General features: G+C 38.3%; 1 protein-coding gene and 1 long non-coding RNA gene across 11 annotated transcripts in view; both read left to right on the top strand.

The window, feature by feature from the left end:
* Positions 1-12,952, top strand: part of LOC143369102 (uncharacterized) — a 366,056-nt gene that overhangs the window by 330,818 nt on the left and 22,286 nt on the right. The window lies entirely within an intron of this gene.
* On the top strand, positions 1,367-6,156 carry LOC143369139 (uncharacterized). Its single transcript, XR_013085346.1, has 2 exons — positions 1,367-1,851; positions 1,888-6,156. It is a non-coding gene; the product is annotated as an uncharacterized LOC143369139 (long non-coding RNA).

The following is a 12,952-nucleotide window of genomic DNA, read 5'->3' on the forward strand; positions in this document are numbered from 1 at the left end:
GCCCTTCAGAATTCAGTAAATATATAAAATTGGTTCGTCGAAAAAAATAAGTATTTAAAGTAGTAGCTGGGGTGAATTTGATATACAGACCACACTGTATATGTATGTACTCTTACGGTATATTTACTTGTGGTTAACTTAACACTATGGCGTAAATTTCGATTTAAGAGAAGTAATTACACGATATAGCGGATAGAGTTGTACATTTCTATGGGCGATTCGAGCAACTATAATGGCAACGATTAAACCGTGATGATAATAACAATTATTTATTACTACAGATGAAATGTACACTATGGGCGAGACAAAAAGGGAAGAAATAGATGAATTCGAAAGTGTGCAATGATTTTCGACGCGAGTACCTTGTTTTGCTATTTAGAATTTTCTACGGTTAATAAATTTCGGCGAATACTGAATGCCGATTGGGAAATTTTCACACTGAAGAATTTATAAAGAGGATGTTTAGGGCAGGGGTGGATTTGGGATTTTCGGGAGGGGGGGGGGGCGTAGGGGCGAATCCAAGATTTTCTTCAGGAGGGGAGGCGTAAATCTGAGAAATAAACCAGGCAACTTGCCGATAATATTTTCCTGCTAAATGAAAAAGTGTTTTTTTTTGGTATCAATTTATCATATTTTCTCTCATATTGCTAAGTTACAATAAGTATTTTGCAAATTAAAATAAGTATTTTTCCCTTAAGGGAGGGGCGCGCGCCCCCTCTCAATCCGCCACTGGTTTAGGGAGAACTGTTTCGAAAGTTTCATTATTTTAACATCAACGAGAATAAAATGCAACACACAGTTTCCACTTAACATGGCCACTTTGAATATTTCCATTGTTGCTAATAAACCCATAACGATCACAAATTACCTTACAAAGAATTTATTCTTAAAGCCATGTTGCCTCAAAAGCAAGATTATATCCTTTCAGAAAGAAAATTGTATTTCAGAGTCATGATTTTCAAGATGTCAGGAACGTCCATGTTTGTTTAAAATAAGTGACGTGAAAAAGGAATTAGCAACTTGCAGCAATGTGACGTTCATCTGATCGTCGATTATTTCAAGAAAATCGAAGGAAGTGCGACAATTGTTCTGTAAATCAGGTTCAATGCTCGTAACAAGTTAGCAACGAAATTTAATGAAACGTAATAATCGAAGCTGTTTCTCACGCTAACAAACATGTCATCTGACGTTCAAATTTATGGAATTAATAACATTTTGATCCAGTTACTGAAATTTTTTTAGAAAAATTGAAGAATGTCATTCGGTGTTACATCCTTTAAAAAATATTTATGCCAACTGTTTTCATTATTCCTAAGTCATAAGTTCACTTCTGAGGGACGTCCACATCGTATGAAACACCCTGTACATCTAAACCACAAAATTACTCTGCACGTATGAAGAAATTGAACTCATAAGCAGACTAATTACGAAATATAATTTTTATTACGTCTTTCATGAAAGGTGCCACTAAACCAGTTGGTCACAAAATTATTCTGGTCGCTTCAGAAAACATAGAATGATATGTTTCTGTTGCTCGGAGACAGGCGGCGTCGCGTTTAATTAAGAGCCTCGAATTCGTCAAGTTCTTCTCGTCGATACGGCTTGGAACGCGCGGGAAAACGTTTTGGGAGCAACAATAATGTTTCTTGCCACCCCAGAGTTTAGTTTCGCTGAAACTTCCCGCCCAACGCCAGAGTCCCCCGTAAGTTTTATAATGCTCGAGTTTACAGATTTCCCTCGAGCCCGTATCGCTTCTTTCGCCCGGCGGCTTTCGCGAAATTAATAAGTTTCGCGTGCCACTTCCGCCGAGAAAATGAATAAAACCGGACTATGGTAACGGGTTGCCTCTGTGTGTGCCGAGGGCGGGGGTTGGCAGAGGGTTCGGAGAGGGAAGGGGTGAGCGCGTATCGGCGCGAAACTCTGAATCGTTTTATGAAATGGAGTCCACCTTTCTGAGGGACAAGAAACGGCTGTTCATAGGGGGCAAATTAAACACGTAATCCGTTTATTCGGGCGTGACGAAGCAGCGCTACAGGGATGGGGAGTGGAATAGATAGAATCTGGGTTGTTCGTTGCATCAGTGAAATTGTCTACGAGAAGAAATAAACGAAGGGAGACCGGGGTAAAGTGAGCCAGAAAAAGTTTGAAGTCGAATCAAATTTTTCCCTTTCAATAAAAATGTGTGGAAATAGATTTATAATGAAATTTAGCAATACTGTCGACGCGTCACTTGGTCACCCTTTTCCGGGACACCCTGTAACAGGGACAGGGTTGTAAAATTTATTACGGCAGGCAGTATAGTGCCTCTACGAGCTATAGTGACTTAGGTGTGAGGACCCAGCGGAGCCTTAACCGATACCCTGCTGGGTACGGGCCGCTAAACGTGCCCCCACTACTACCTCTTGCAGGACTGTGTTTAAGGAAGACCAGGACAAAACCTGGGCCCTAGGGTAAAATAAGTTATTGATATAAAATGATTTATATTGCTACTGTTGTAATGCAGTAGGTACATATACCTTGCTGAAATGGATTTGTATTTAATATGTGCTGACAATGAGACAATTTTTAATAGCTAGTAGCAAAGCTTAATTGCTGTCTTTTAGTAATGATAAACAGTATCTTCAATTTCTGTTTTATTTTATTAAAATTGAAGTTGTAACACTTGACCCATAGGGCCCCGGTTTTGTTCCTGATCTTCCCTAAACACAGACCTGCAAGAGGTAGTGGGGGGCCAGGTTTAGCGGCCTATACCCAACAGGATATCGGTTAAGGCCCCGCTTTGTGACCTCGCACCTAAGTCGCTATAGCTCGTAGAGGCACTTGAGGTCTAGCCTGGTCGTTTGCGTTGCAGATGTTTACATCTCAGGGTTAGGCCCAAAGTTTCGTCAACTGTTTAGGTGGGACTTGACCTCGAGTATTGCCAGATGCACGTTTGGGGAAAGTCGGGACTAGAACACCCGAACGATCTGAATGATCAACCACGGGTATTAACAAATACTTAAAATAAACTTAGAGTATATTAAAATTCAACTTGAAAGAAATGATGCAAGTGGTGTATGGGGTAAAGTGATCTCCTATCCGGGATAAAGTGCGGTGCAACAAAATAAGAACTTTAATTAAGGATATAGGTAAATATTAATCCCTTGCGCTGGAATGACGCGTTTAGCACGGCAGCTTCTGGCTTTTTTGCACCGTGGTTGACAAAGACTGACAGATTTTTCATTTTTTTGAGGTTAGTTTCTGTTCCACCATGTCACGTGTTTTTCTAGCCAGCTGATAGGTTAGGATATTGCGCACATCACTTGCGCATCGGTTCTGAGCAGCCATTTGCAGCTCAGCTTACCCCGGTCACTTTACCCCGAATATGTACTCAGTGGAAAATTAATTATTTAATAATGTTAGGATTAATGTTTTCGCAAACGCGCGTACGTGTATGTTTATAAGCTTGTTTTAAACACGCAGACAAAAATTGGAGTTAAAATAACGCATTTATGACTCATTTCTCCGAAAAGCTAAATGGAACAAAAAACCAATCGGAAGTCTCTAAAAATTAATTTCTAATTTTTTAAATGAATTTACATTTTTCGATATCTGAATGTGCATAATTATCACTTATTACGTCACCAAAATTTCTAAATATATTCTATTGTTAAAGATCAAATTAAGCAAGCTCATTTTACCCCTAGGTTCACTTTACCCCGGCCTCCCCTACTACACGTCTGCGAGTGACGATTTGTGTAAATACTGAGCAACAGAAAATTCAATTTGGAAGCAATGTGCAGTGAATATTTATGTCCCTCGCGCTAAGTACTATATACAGGGTGTTTCAGTAATCGAATTCTGAGGAGTCCTCGTAAAATATTCAGAAAATTGGAATGACATTCTTCGTGATGTTCATTGTACGAAAAGTCCTTTTCAGGAGAGAAAGGGAAAATGGATCGTCTGTGCTCAGGTATACAAGGACCAATGCGACTGGATGTCATTTATTTCCTTGTGACTTTTTACGAAGTAGAACTTCGAAAATGCAGAAGAATCTAGGGTAAATGTTTACATTAGGGGAGGATTCTCCAATTTCAATGACCTTCACATATGCTGTCAAGGTCATCATTCTAAACAACATTTCCCTCTATACTTTTCGACGCTCGGCTTTGGTTTACGAGATATTTGCAAAACACTTGGCATAATTGTACACTGAAATCTACCTATACAGACGACTGTTTCACAGCCGACAGTATTAGCATTGTTTGTAAATTAATGTCTCTAATTGTTGGTTATATGATAAATGTTTATAAAACGCGCGAATAAATATGCTAACCCCAAAAATGGTAAACCTGTCGAGAAACTACCCCCTCACCGATTTCAGTGACCTTGACATATGTGTAGGATTTTAATAATCTCATTTAAAGAGAATTTATTAAATTATAATTGCAAAAAATATAGGTATATAAGGAATATTTTCTTGATATACAGAACTTTAAGTCGTAAGCCACGCTCGATCCGATTCACTCTTTTCACAGTATGCACGATTTTCACTAGGATTCTTAACGACTGTCTTCAACGGTTGTTCTCGCAGAACTGCCACGGTTCGCACCGGTCTGCGTCGGTTTGGGCCAGTTTAGCGTACGTACCGGTTGCCAGCCTGAGCGCGCGACTTTCGAACTCTCTTAGAACACATTCATTCCTGCATATGCTGTCAACATTTCCCTCTAAACTTTTTGGCGGTTCGCCTTAGTTTCAGAGATATTAATAAAAAAAACTTTCGGCATAATATATTGAAATCAGTTTCATAACCGACGGTATTAGTGTTGGTTTGGTCTGGATCAGGGGGTGGGGGTTGGGGGTGTCCGCTCGCGGGCGCGTAAAGCATGGTAGCGAACTGATGTGAGTATGTCTTATACTCTGTAATTCTAGTGTTAACTGTGGGTGAGGGGAGAGTGAATTGACTCCTTGCTTTACGCACCCCCTGCACTTACTTACCCCCCCTCCCCAACCAATACTAATAATAGTTTTTTGTGAATATCTCGTAAACCAAAGCCGAGCGTCGAAAAGTATACAGAGAAATGTTGTTTAGAATGATGACCTTGACAACATATGTGAAGGTCGTTGAAATCGGAGAATCCTCCCCTAATTTAAACATTTACCGAATCTAGCAAGATTAGTTTCGCGCTAAGTATGAGTTCTCTGTTGTTAATTCTAAATAATCGATCTCGAGGATCGTTGCACACTTCTGCCAGTCGAAGTTTTAACGTTTTAAAAAAAAAAACACATTCATGTACGTATGCGGAATACGTTTTTAAGCGCCGATCCAGCCATGCATACGCACATAGTAACTCGTGTACATAGTAGGTAGGTTAACAAATTAACTGATTGTGTTTTGCATCGTGGAGAATGAGAGCTAAGAATAGAGGAGAATCTTATCGAAGGCACATTTGATTGCCGTTCATAATTAAAAACCAAGCATTTCCCTTTGCGCGAAATTGAATTAGGTGTTAATTAAAGAATTGCTCCAAGTTTCTACCGAACTTTCCAGCCTGGGACTAAAAGCAAAGAGAAGATATTTTTGTTAACATATACGCGAACATTTAGTTCCAGATACGACGTCATTTATTTCTTTTTATCGCGTTTCGACCTTTCCTTGTACCCTCCTCACGATTCCTCGCCACGTTAAAAAAAAGAAAAAATGTCGTATGCCCTTCGATTCCCTAGTCTAAAACGGAAAGAAAGAAAAAAAAAATGAATCACCGATCCTAGGAGTTTACGATTTACAAGTGAAACGAGAGATAAACCAAAAAAGAGAGTACGAAAAAAAAAGAATGAGAATTATATGCGATGTAATGGTCGTTAATTAAACTATTGCAAATAGAATTCGGCAACTATATCGATTTATCCAACTAACCGCAATTGGTCTTATTATTATTATTATATTATTATTATTATTATAATATTTGGTAAATATACGATAATGATGGTAATTAGTAATCGTAACGATAAAAGAAAACCTGTTTGTGATGTAACAACTCGATGACTTGCACTAAGTTCGGGTCACACGAAGATTTATTGAGCAAATGAGATCCAAATAAAAGAAATATAATTGAGATTGAAAAAACCAAATGCACAGACTACGTTTATTGATTCATTTTTGACCAACGAACAGAAGGAAAACAGATAAAGTTTGTGTGCTTTTTATGTACATTATCCTCTTTTTTTTCTTCTTTTTTTTTTTTTCTCTTCTTAATGTAATGTGCCTAATTGCTCTTTTTAGTTGATCGAACTTGTGCGAAGTATGCTCGAAACTGTATCACTTTTTTCCTTGATTTTCTCTTTTTTTTGTCTTCGACGACACGGGGACGTGTTTACTGTAGTGCGTATTCTGCTTCGTAAGATCGATTAGTCTCTGCGTGACCTTCCTTTTTTTTTTTTTCATTTTCTTTTCGATTGTGCCAAAAAGCTACCCACGATCGAGTAACTTGCACAGAGCTCTGGAATACTCATTGTTCCCACATTAACGATACTTTCTGCGACGAGCAAACCAATATCACCACGTCCATCTCACTCTGTCTCTCTTTCGACTCCCCGATTCAGTGGACATCTCTGTCCTCCTCAATCTCCAACCACCCTTCTCATCCACAATGAAAGAAAACAAAAGAAAAGAGAAGACTTACGTATCCCCTCGGAACGTTACATCATTGATGGTCTTTAAATTAATTGCCTGCTGCCTGTTTCTATATATATATGTACATATAGTTATATATACATATATAATGTTATTAATATTCGATATAAACGTGTTTGGATTTTGCTACTTAGACCATTAATAATCCTTAACCTTGATTGGCCGAGAAAAAAGATATCCGCCCTGAAAAACAAAGCTACTGCAACAAAAAAAAACAGAAGAAAATTACGTAATTTCCAGTGTCGCTTCTATATAAAAAAAAACTTGACCAATCAGGGAATAAAGTCTGTAGAAAGCCAATCAATGACGTTGTTTATTATCCATTTTGATCCATCAGTAGTGAATGAACCATGACCATAGTGAATGAAGCGTAGTGCTCCATTTAATTTTATTTTATTCTGTCTTCTCGAACTGTTTGCATCGATGTTAACGCACACTAGTGGACAATTACGAATAACCTTATTTGTTGTACAAGTTACGTGAAGATTTCATTTTTGTTTTTACAGGCCGGCACTTAACTATTATAGAGATCCCTCTGTTTCGTTTTTCATATTCCCTTACCCCCCGATTGATACGATTAATTTACTCCGTCGTTTCAAACCGTTCAATTGGTGATATCTTTTTTCCCTTTTTCTTCCAGTGGTCGATTGGTACATTCGCTTCGGGCAGTTGTTATTTACTAGCTGTTCTAGGGGAATAGAAAACTGCAACGACCAGTACATTGAAAGTCATTAAGTTCTAATAAACGTAGAAAAAAAGTCCAGTTGCATTTCGCTATTAAATTTAATTTTTTTCTTACAACTCCTCTGTCGCCAATAAGTTGAAAGCTACTGGTTGTCCCATTTGTGTGGGGCATTGCGCGCCCGTATTAAAATCCTGCTGTTTCCTTGGATAAATAGAATTCGCAAACAACTTTAACACCGAAAAGTCACGACTTTCAAAATTTCTCCTTCACTCTTTCATCGATAGAATATTATATTCTAAAAGACAGTTGGAATTCCAATATTTTCCCAGGGAAAACTACCTCCGAAGCGAATGTCTTAATTTGCCATCGTTTTCTTTTTGTTTCTTGGTAATAACATTTTCCACTACTTTTCTTCCTTTCGTAGAGATATAAATTGCATTCTTTAAGTTTTGTTGGCTAGCCCCGCTGCAGGCGCCGTGAATCCTTTTCCACGCCATCTGGGGCGTCGCTTCACTTGTCAGGACAGAATAACTCAGTGTCCCCGATATCGTTCGCGGAACTTCGTCAGAATTATCCGAACCCGGCAATTGCGTGGAAAAGTGTTCACTGCACAGACGCAACTTTGGCGTAAATTGCACAAAGCTAATGCTCTTTACAGCTTACGTAATATTCCTCGTGTGTCATATATACGTCTCTCTATATATATCTCTACAGCAGTACATATATTAATTTTTTGGCGACTATATATTTAATACTTATATATATACATGCATATATATACGTATACTTGTGTCTCATTTTTTCAGCGCCAGATTTATATATATTTACATATTCGTTGTCTTTTTCTTTTCCGTTGGCAAACAAAACACACGCACACACAGACACACACACACACACACACACACACACACACTCGTTTACTAATTCTATTAATTGTTGAACGTGGAACTGCGACTTATGTGTTTACTTATTACAGCTAGGAGGAGGTGCTTTTACATTACGTATACAATCGCATGCGAGTTTTTTCTGACATTTTTATATGCATCCACCACCTGCGAACACATATAAACATAGTCAAGCTCACTCAGGACACACAGAGAACACACGGACACACGCTACATGCACGCTTACACACGTAATTAAATACGCGTACACCTACACACGGACACGATGTCGTTGCGCGAACGACACACACGTACAAAGGACACGCATATATTCGTAAACGTTTGACGAACGATTCCTATTATTTTCATACTTTCATCTTCTCATGCCGTTCATTTACGATTGCGCGTGTGTGCTTTACCGGCCAGTTGTAATTCCTAAACTTATGTTTCTTCTCTTCGTCCCCGCTAATAAGAGTCTGGGTAACATATCTCGAACGAGACGAACGACTTTCGAAAGAAATCCGACTGTTCCGGAGGTCCTCGGGCCGATGGGAGCCAGCACATTCTCGCTATAGTCTCGAGTGGATCTCGTGATTAATGTAACTCGAGCGCGCAGGAGCACACACAGCAGCGACATGACGCGCACAGGTTCCGGAGACGTTTCTCTTTTCGTTGAACGCGAGTTGTGCTTGGTCCACGTTCCGTCGAACACAGGAGTTGCGAAGAAAGAAAGAATTCTTCGAAGGTCTAATTTGGGAAATTCGAAATTTTTAAGGGACAGTAACGTTTCTCTTCTATTTGCGCAAGAAATCCGCAAGAGTTTTAGAGCTAAACGTGTGGCCGTTCTGGAAGAAGTCTGTAAACGTTTCCAAAATTTATCTGCAAGAATTCGCGCGAAGAACTCTCGCCACGTGCTATCATCAAACTATTGAGAAAGCAGAAGAATGCACGCGCAACCCTGTGTGTTGTTGAATTCCTCCATTGTTCGCTTCAACAGTGTCGGCACAGAAGTTCAGTTTCTGCTTTTTCAATATGCGACACAGAATACACACCGGTGTACTCTACTCTAGGGCTGGGACTATTTCTCGAATTTTTCGGTATTCGAATATTCGAATACTTCGGTTGCTCAATTATTTGGCGAATATAATTCGAATATCCAAGTATTCGAATACTATTCGAATATCCAAGTATTCGAATACTATTCGAATATACAAGTATTCGAATATACAAGTATTCGAATATACAAGTATTCGAATATCCAAGTATTCGAATACTATTCGAAAATCCAAGTATTCGAATACTATTCGCATATCCAAGTATTCGAATGCTATTCGAATATCCATGTATTCGAATACTATTCGAATATACAAGTATTCGAATATACAAGTATTCGAATACTATTCGAATATCCAAGTATTCGAATACTATTCGAATATACAAGTATTCGAATACTATTCGCATATCCAAGTATTCGAATGCTATTCGAATATCCAAGTATTCGAATATCCAAGTATTCGAATATCCAAGTATTCGAATATCCAAGTATTCGAATATCCAAGTATTCGAATATCCAAGTATTCGAATATCCAAGTATTCGAATATCCAAGTATTCGAATATCCAAGTATTCGAATATCCAAGTATTCGAATACTATTCGAATATCCAAGTATTCGAATACTGGTGTATTCGAATAGTATGGTGTGAATTATAAATCAAGTTCTTTAGCTTCATTTGTCAGGGCGACAACTTGTAAGCTAATTTTGACCCACTTCACACCATACTATTCGAATGCATCAGTATTTGAATAGTATTCGAATGCATCAGTATTCGAATAGTATTCGAATAATAACATTTGAATAGTATTCGAATAATAACATTCGAATAGTATTCGAATATTAACATTCGAATAGTATTCGAATAATAAGATTCGAATACTCAATATTCGAAGTTTATTCGTAGCATTCGAATACTTGTAAAATATTCGAATAGTCCCAGCCCTACTCTACTCTCAAAAAAAGCGCGTGGAAAAACATTTCGAATGAACCCGAGTGTTCGGTCCGCGCTGTATGTTGCATACGTGGGAACGCAGCTTAACAAACCATTCATCTCTTCTCTTTCTCTTTCTATCACTTTTTCTCGCTCTATTTGTCATTCTTCTATCCTTTCTTCTCTTTCTCTATGCTATGTGCGTGTACACGTCTACACATGTATGTATATACATCTAATCTCTTGAATTGTACGATTCGTGTATCGCCTGTGTACGTGTGTGTGGGTGTGGGTGTGTGCGAGGGTGCGTGCGTGTGTGTGTGTGTCTCGTTATCGTGCCACTCCCGTGTGTGCGTTCCTTATCGGGCTTTTCCGGGCTTCCCCGAAAGCGCATTTTCGAGCGACAGTGTCTAGAAAAGTGCGCGCTTTCGGGGAATTCGCGCTTCGAATACCGAAAATTCTTGAGGATGACCGAACAAGAGCAAAGAATTGAGCACTGTCGCGGCGGTGCATGGTACACTTGCTTCGCTTGGCTCGCCGGCTATCGTCCTAACACGCAACCTCGCTTACGAGAGCTCGTATCGTGAGATTAACAAGATTATTGATCGCTGCATCGATCCCGGCTGATCTATATCTACACGCTTGGGCTTGAATGAAACACACGTGGCTTGCATGGTTTTTAAATGTGCTCAGTTTGCGATGCATACGTGGAGAAATATATAGTCGAGCGCCTAACGTGCGCGCGATATTTTCACTGGCTATTCACAAGGAAATAGTCGTCGTCTAAATTTTGTACGCGCGGCTTTCAGAGCCAGCGAGATTCGCAAGCGAAATCTTTGCGTAGGCATTTGTAAATGAGAATTCGGATTTGATTTTGTTGGGGTTGTAAGTTTATAAAATGCTGACAGTCGATGCGCGCTGCAAAAGGGAGTAGATCTGTTGGAAGATTGTTGCGTTTTATTCAAGTCATGTTGAATAATTGTCACGACACCATTCCTTTTATTTTTCACTTTTTGAGCAAATTTTTGTAGCTGTATTATAGCTATATTAATATAATATAAGTAAATACGTACTTCTTGGGTGACACAACCTTATTTATTCAGTATATATAGTTTGTTTTACTTGTAAGAAATAAAGTGAATTATATTAAATTATTAGATATGGTTGGTTTCGGTGAAAAGTAATGATACTTCAGTAGAACTCTCTGCTTGTAGTTAGATATACGTTTATAATGAAGTTTAGAAGTAAAAGTAAGTTTTAAAACTTTGAATATATAAGATATGTTTTCCTTATTATTTATTTCCAATACTGTACTAAAATTGTGGGTTTTATTGCACAGGTAATAATGCCACGCGTTGTGCGAAGAATTTAGTTAAAAGAAGTTGTTAATTGTTGTCTGAAGTAAATAATTACTACTGTGGTGAAAAATGTATACACAGAGATATGTTGAGATCTATTAAGAGTAAAATATGAACACTATGCAAAATTTAATATGGGAACGTATAGCTGAAAAATGAAAGAAAGTTATTTCACATTAACAATACCCACAGATTTGCTCCTTACTATAACCGTGACCGCGTTTGACTAGTCACGGACCTATTCTACTGCTACATTGCTAGTGTTTCATAATACGTTGCAAATAGAGTGGCCCAAAAATACGAAGAAGTTTAGGAATGTGTACTACTTATTATAATTATAAAAAAGCATCTGCATAAAAATATAAATCTCAAAATTCCTTTTTACAATGTAGTCTTTGAAAAGCACTTACTAAAGTATTGAAAGGTATTATGAAAGTATCATTCTAATTTGCTCCAATTACAAGTAGTTAGTTAATAATATATTGTAACACTTTTGCATCATCTTAATAATTAGAACATGTTGAAGTTTCACATGGATCACCAATTTCCGATAAGAATATCGCAACTCGAAAAGTAAAAGTTTTTTCTTAAATTTCTGCAGCTTCGTTAGATTATGCACATCTGTTGATCGAAGAGTCATTGATAACTATAAATACATACACGAATGAAATATTGTTCGAATAATAACGAATAAAGTTTTTCTTCGAATTATGTATCTACAATTTATTCGATCGTACAGATATGCGAATAAAAGAATGGTCGGATACATAATAGAAATTTCCTGAACAACTATAGTCTGAATTTCGAGAGTTGAGACCTGAGGCGGGTCCCTCGGACGGGGCGTGGTTAAGGAGGAACCAATGGTACGCTACGCCGCACGCAGTCCGTAGCGTACCATTGGTTCCTCCTTAACCACGCCCCGTCCGAGGGACCCGCCTCAGGTCTCAACTCTCGAAATTCAGACTATAGTGAAGTTTGATTCCAATAATCTGCATAAAAATTTATTTGAATAACGACCATTTTGTTAAAATAAAGGGCCCGATTACCATTGACCTTACAGAATAGAGAAGTTATTAATTGTGTCACTCTTATTGCAACCAAGCAGTAGAATACAATATCATAGATACAAAATAGTTTGACGGGGCTACATCCTACATCCTATACCAGCTAGAAATAAATGTAGCCGGTTCGAGTATTTTATTTTTTTTTATTACATTGTCAGTGTCACTTTGTTGTCCAACTGACCTGGCCTTAACCGTATAAATCGACGTGAAAATATCGCCGCGAAGTTCATCGAGCTATATGTTTTTCCGAATGCATCGCGACAGACGACAAACGGCCGGAACTAGCGCGTGATGCATGTGCAA

This window comes from Andrena cerasifolii, chromosome 5 (assembly GCF_050908995.1).
Source record: "Andrena cerasifolii isolate SP2316 chromosome 5, iyAndCera1_principal, whole genome shotgun sequence".
In the NCBI taxonomy this organism is placed as follows: Eukaryota; Metazoa; Arthropoda; class Insecta; order Hymenoptera; family Andrenidae; genus Andrena; species Andrena cerasifolii.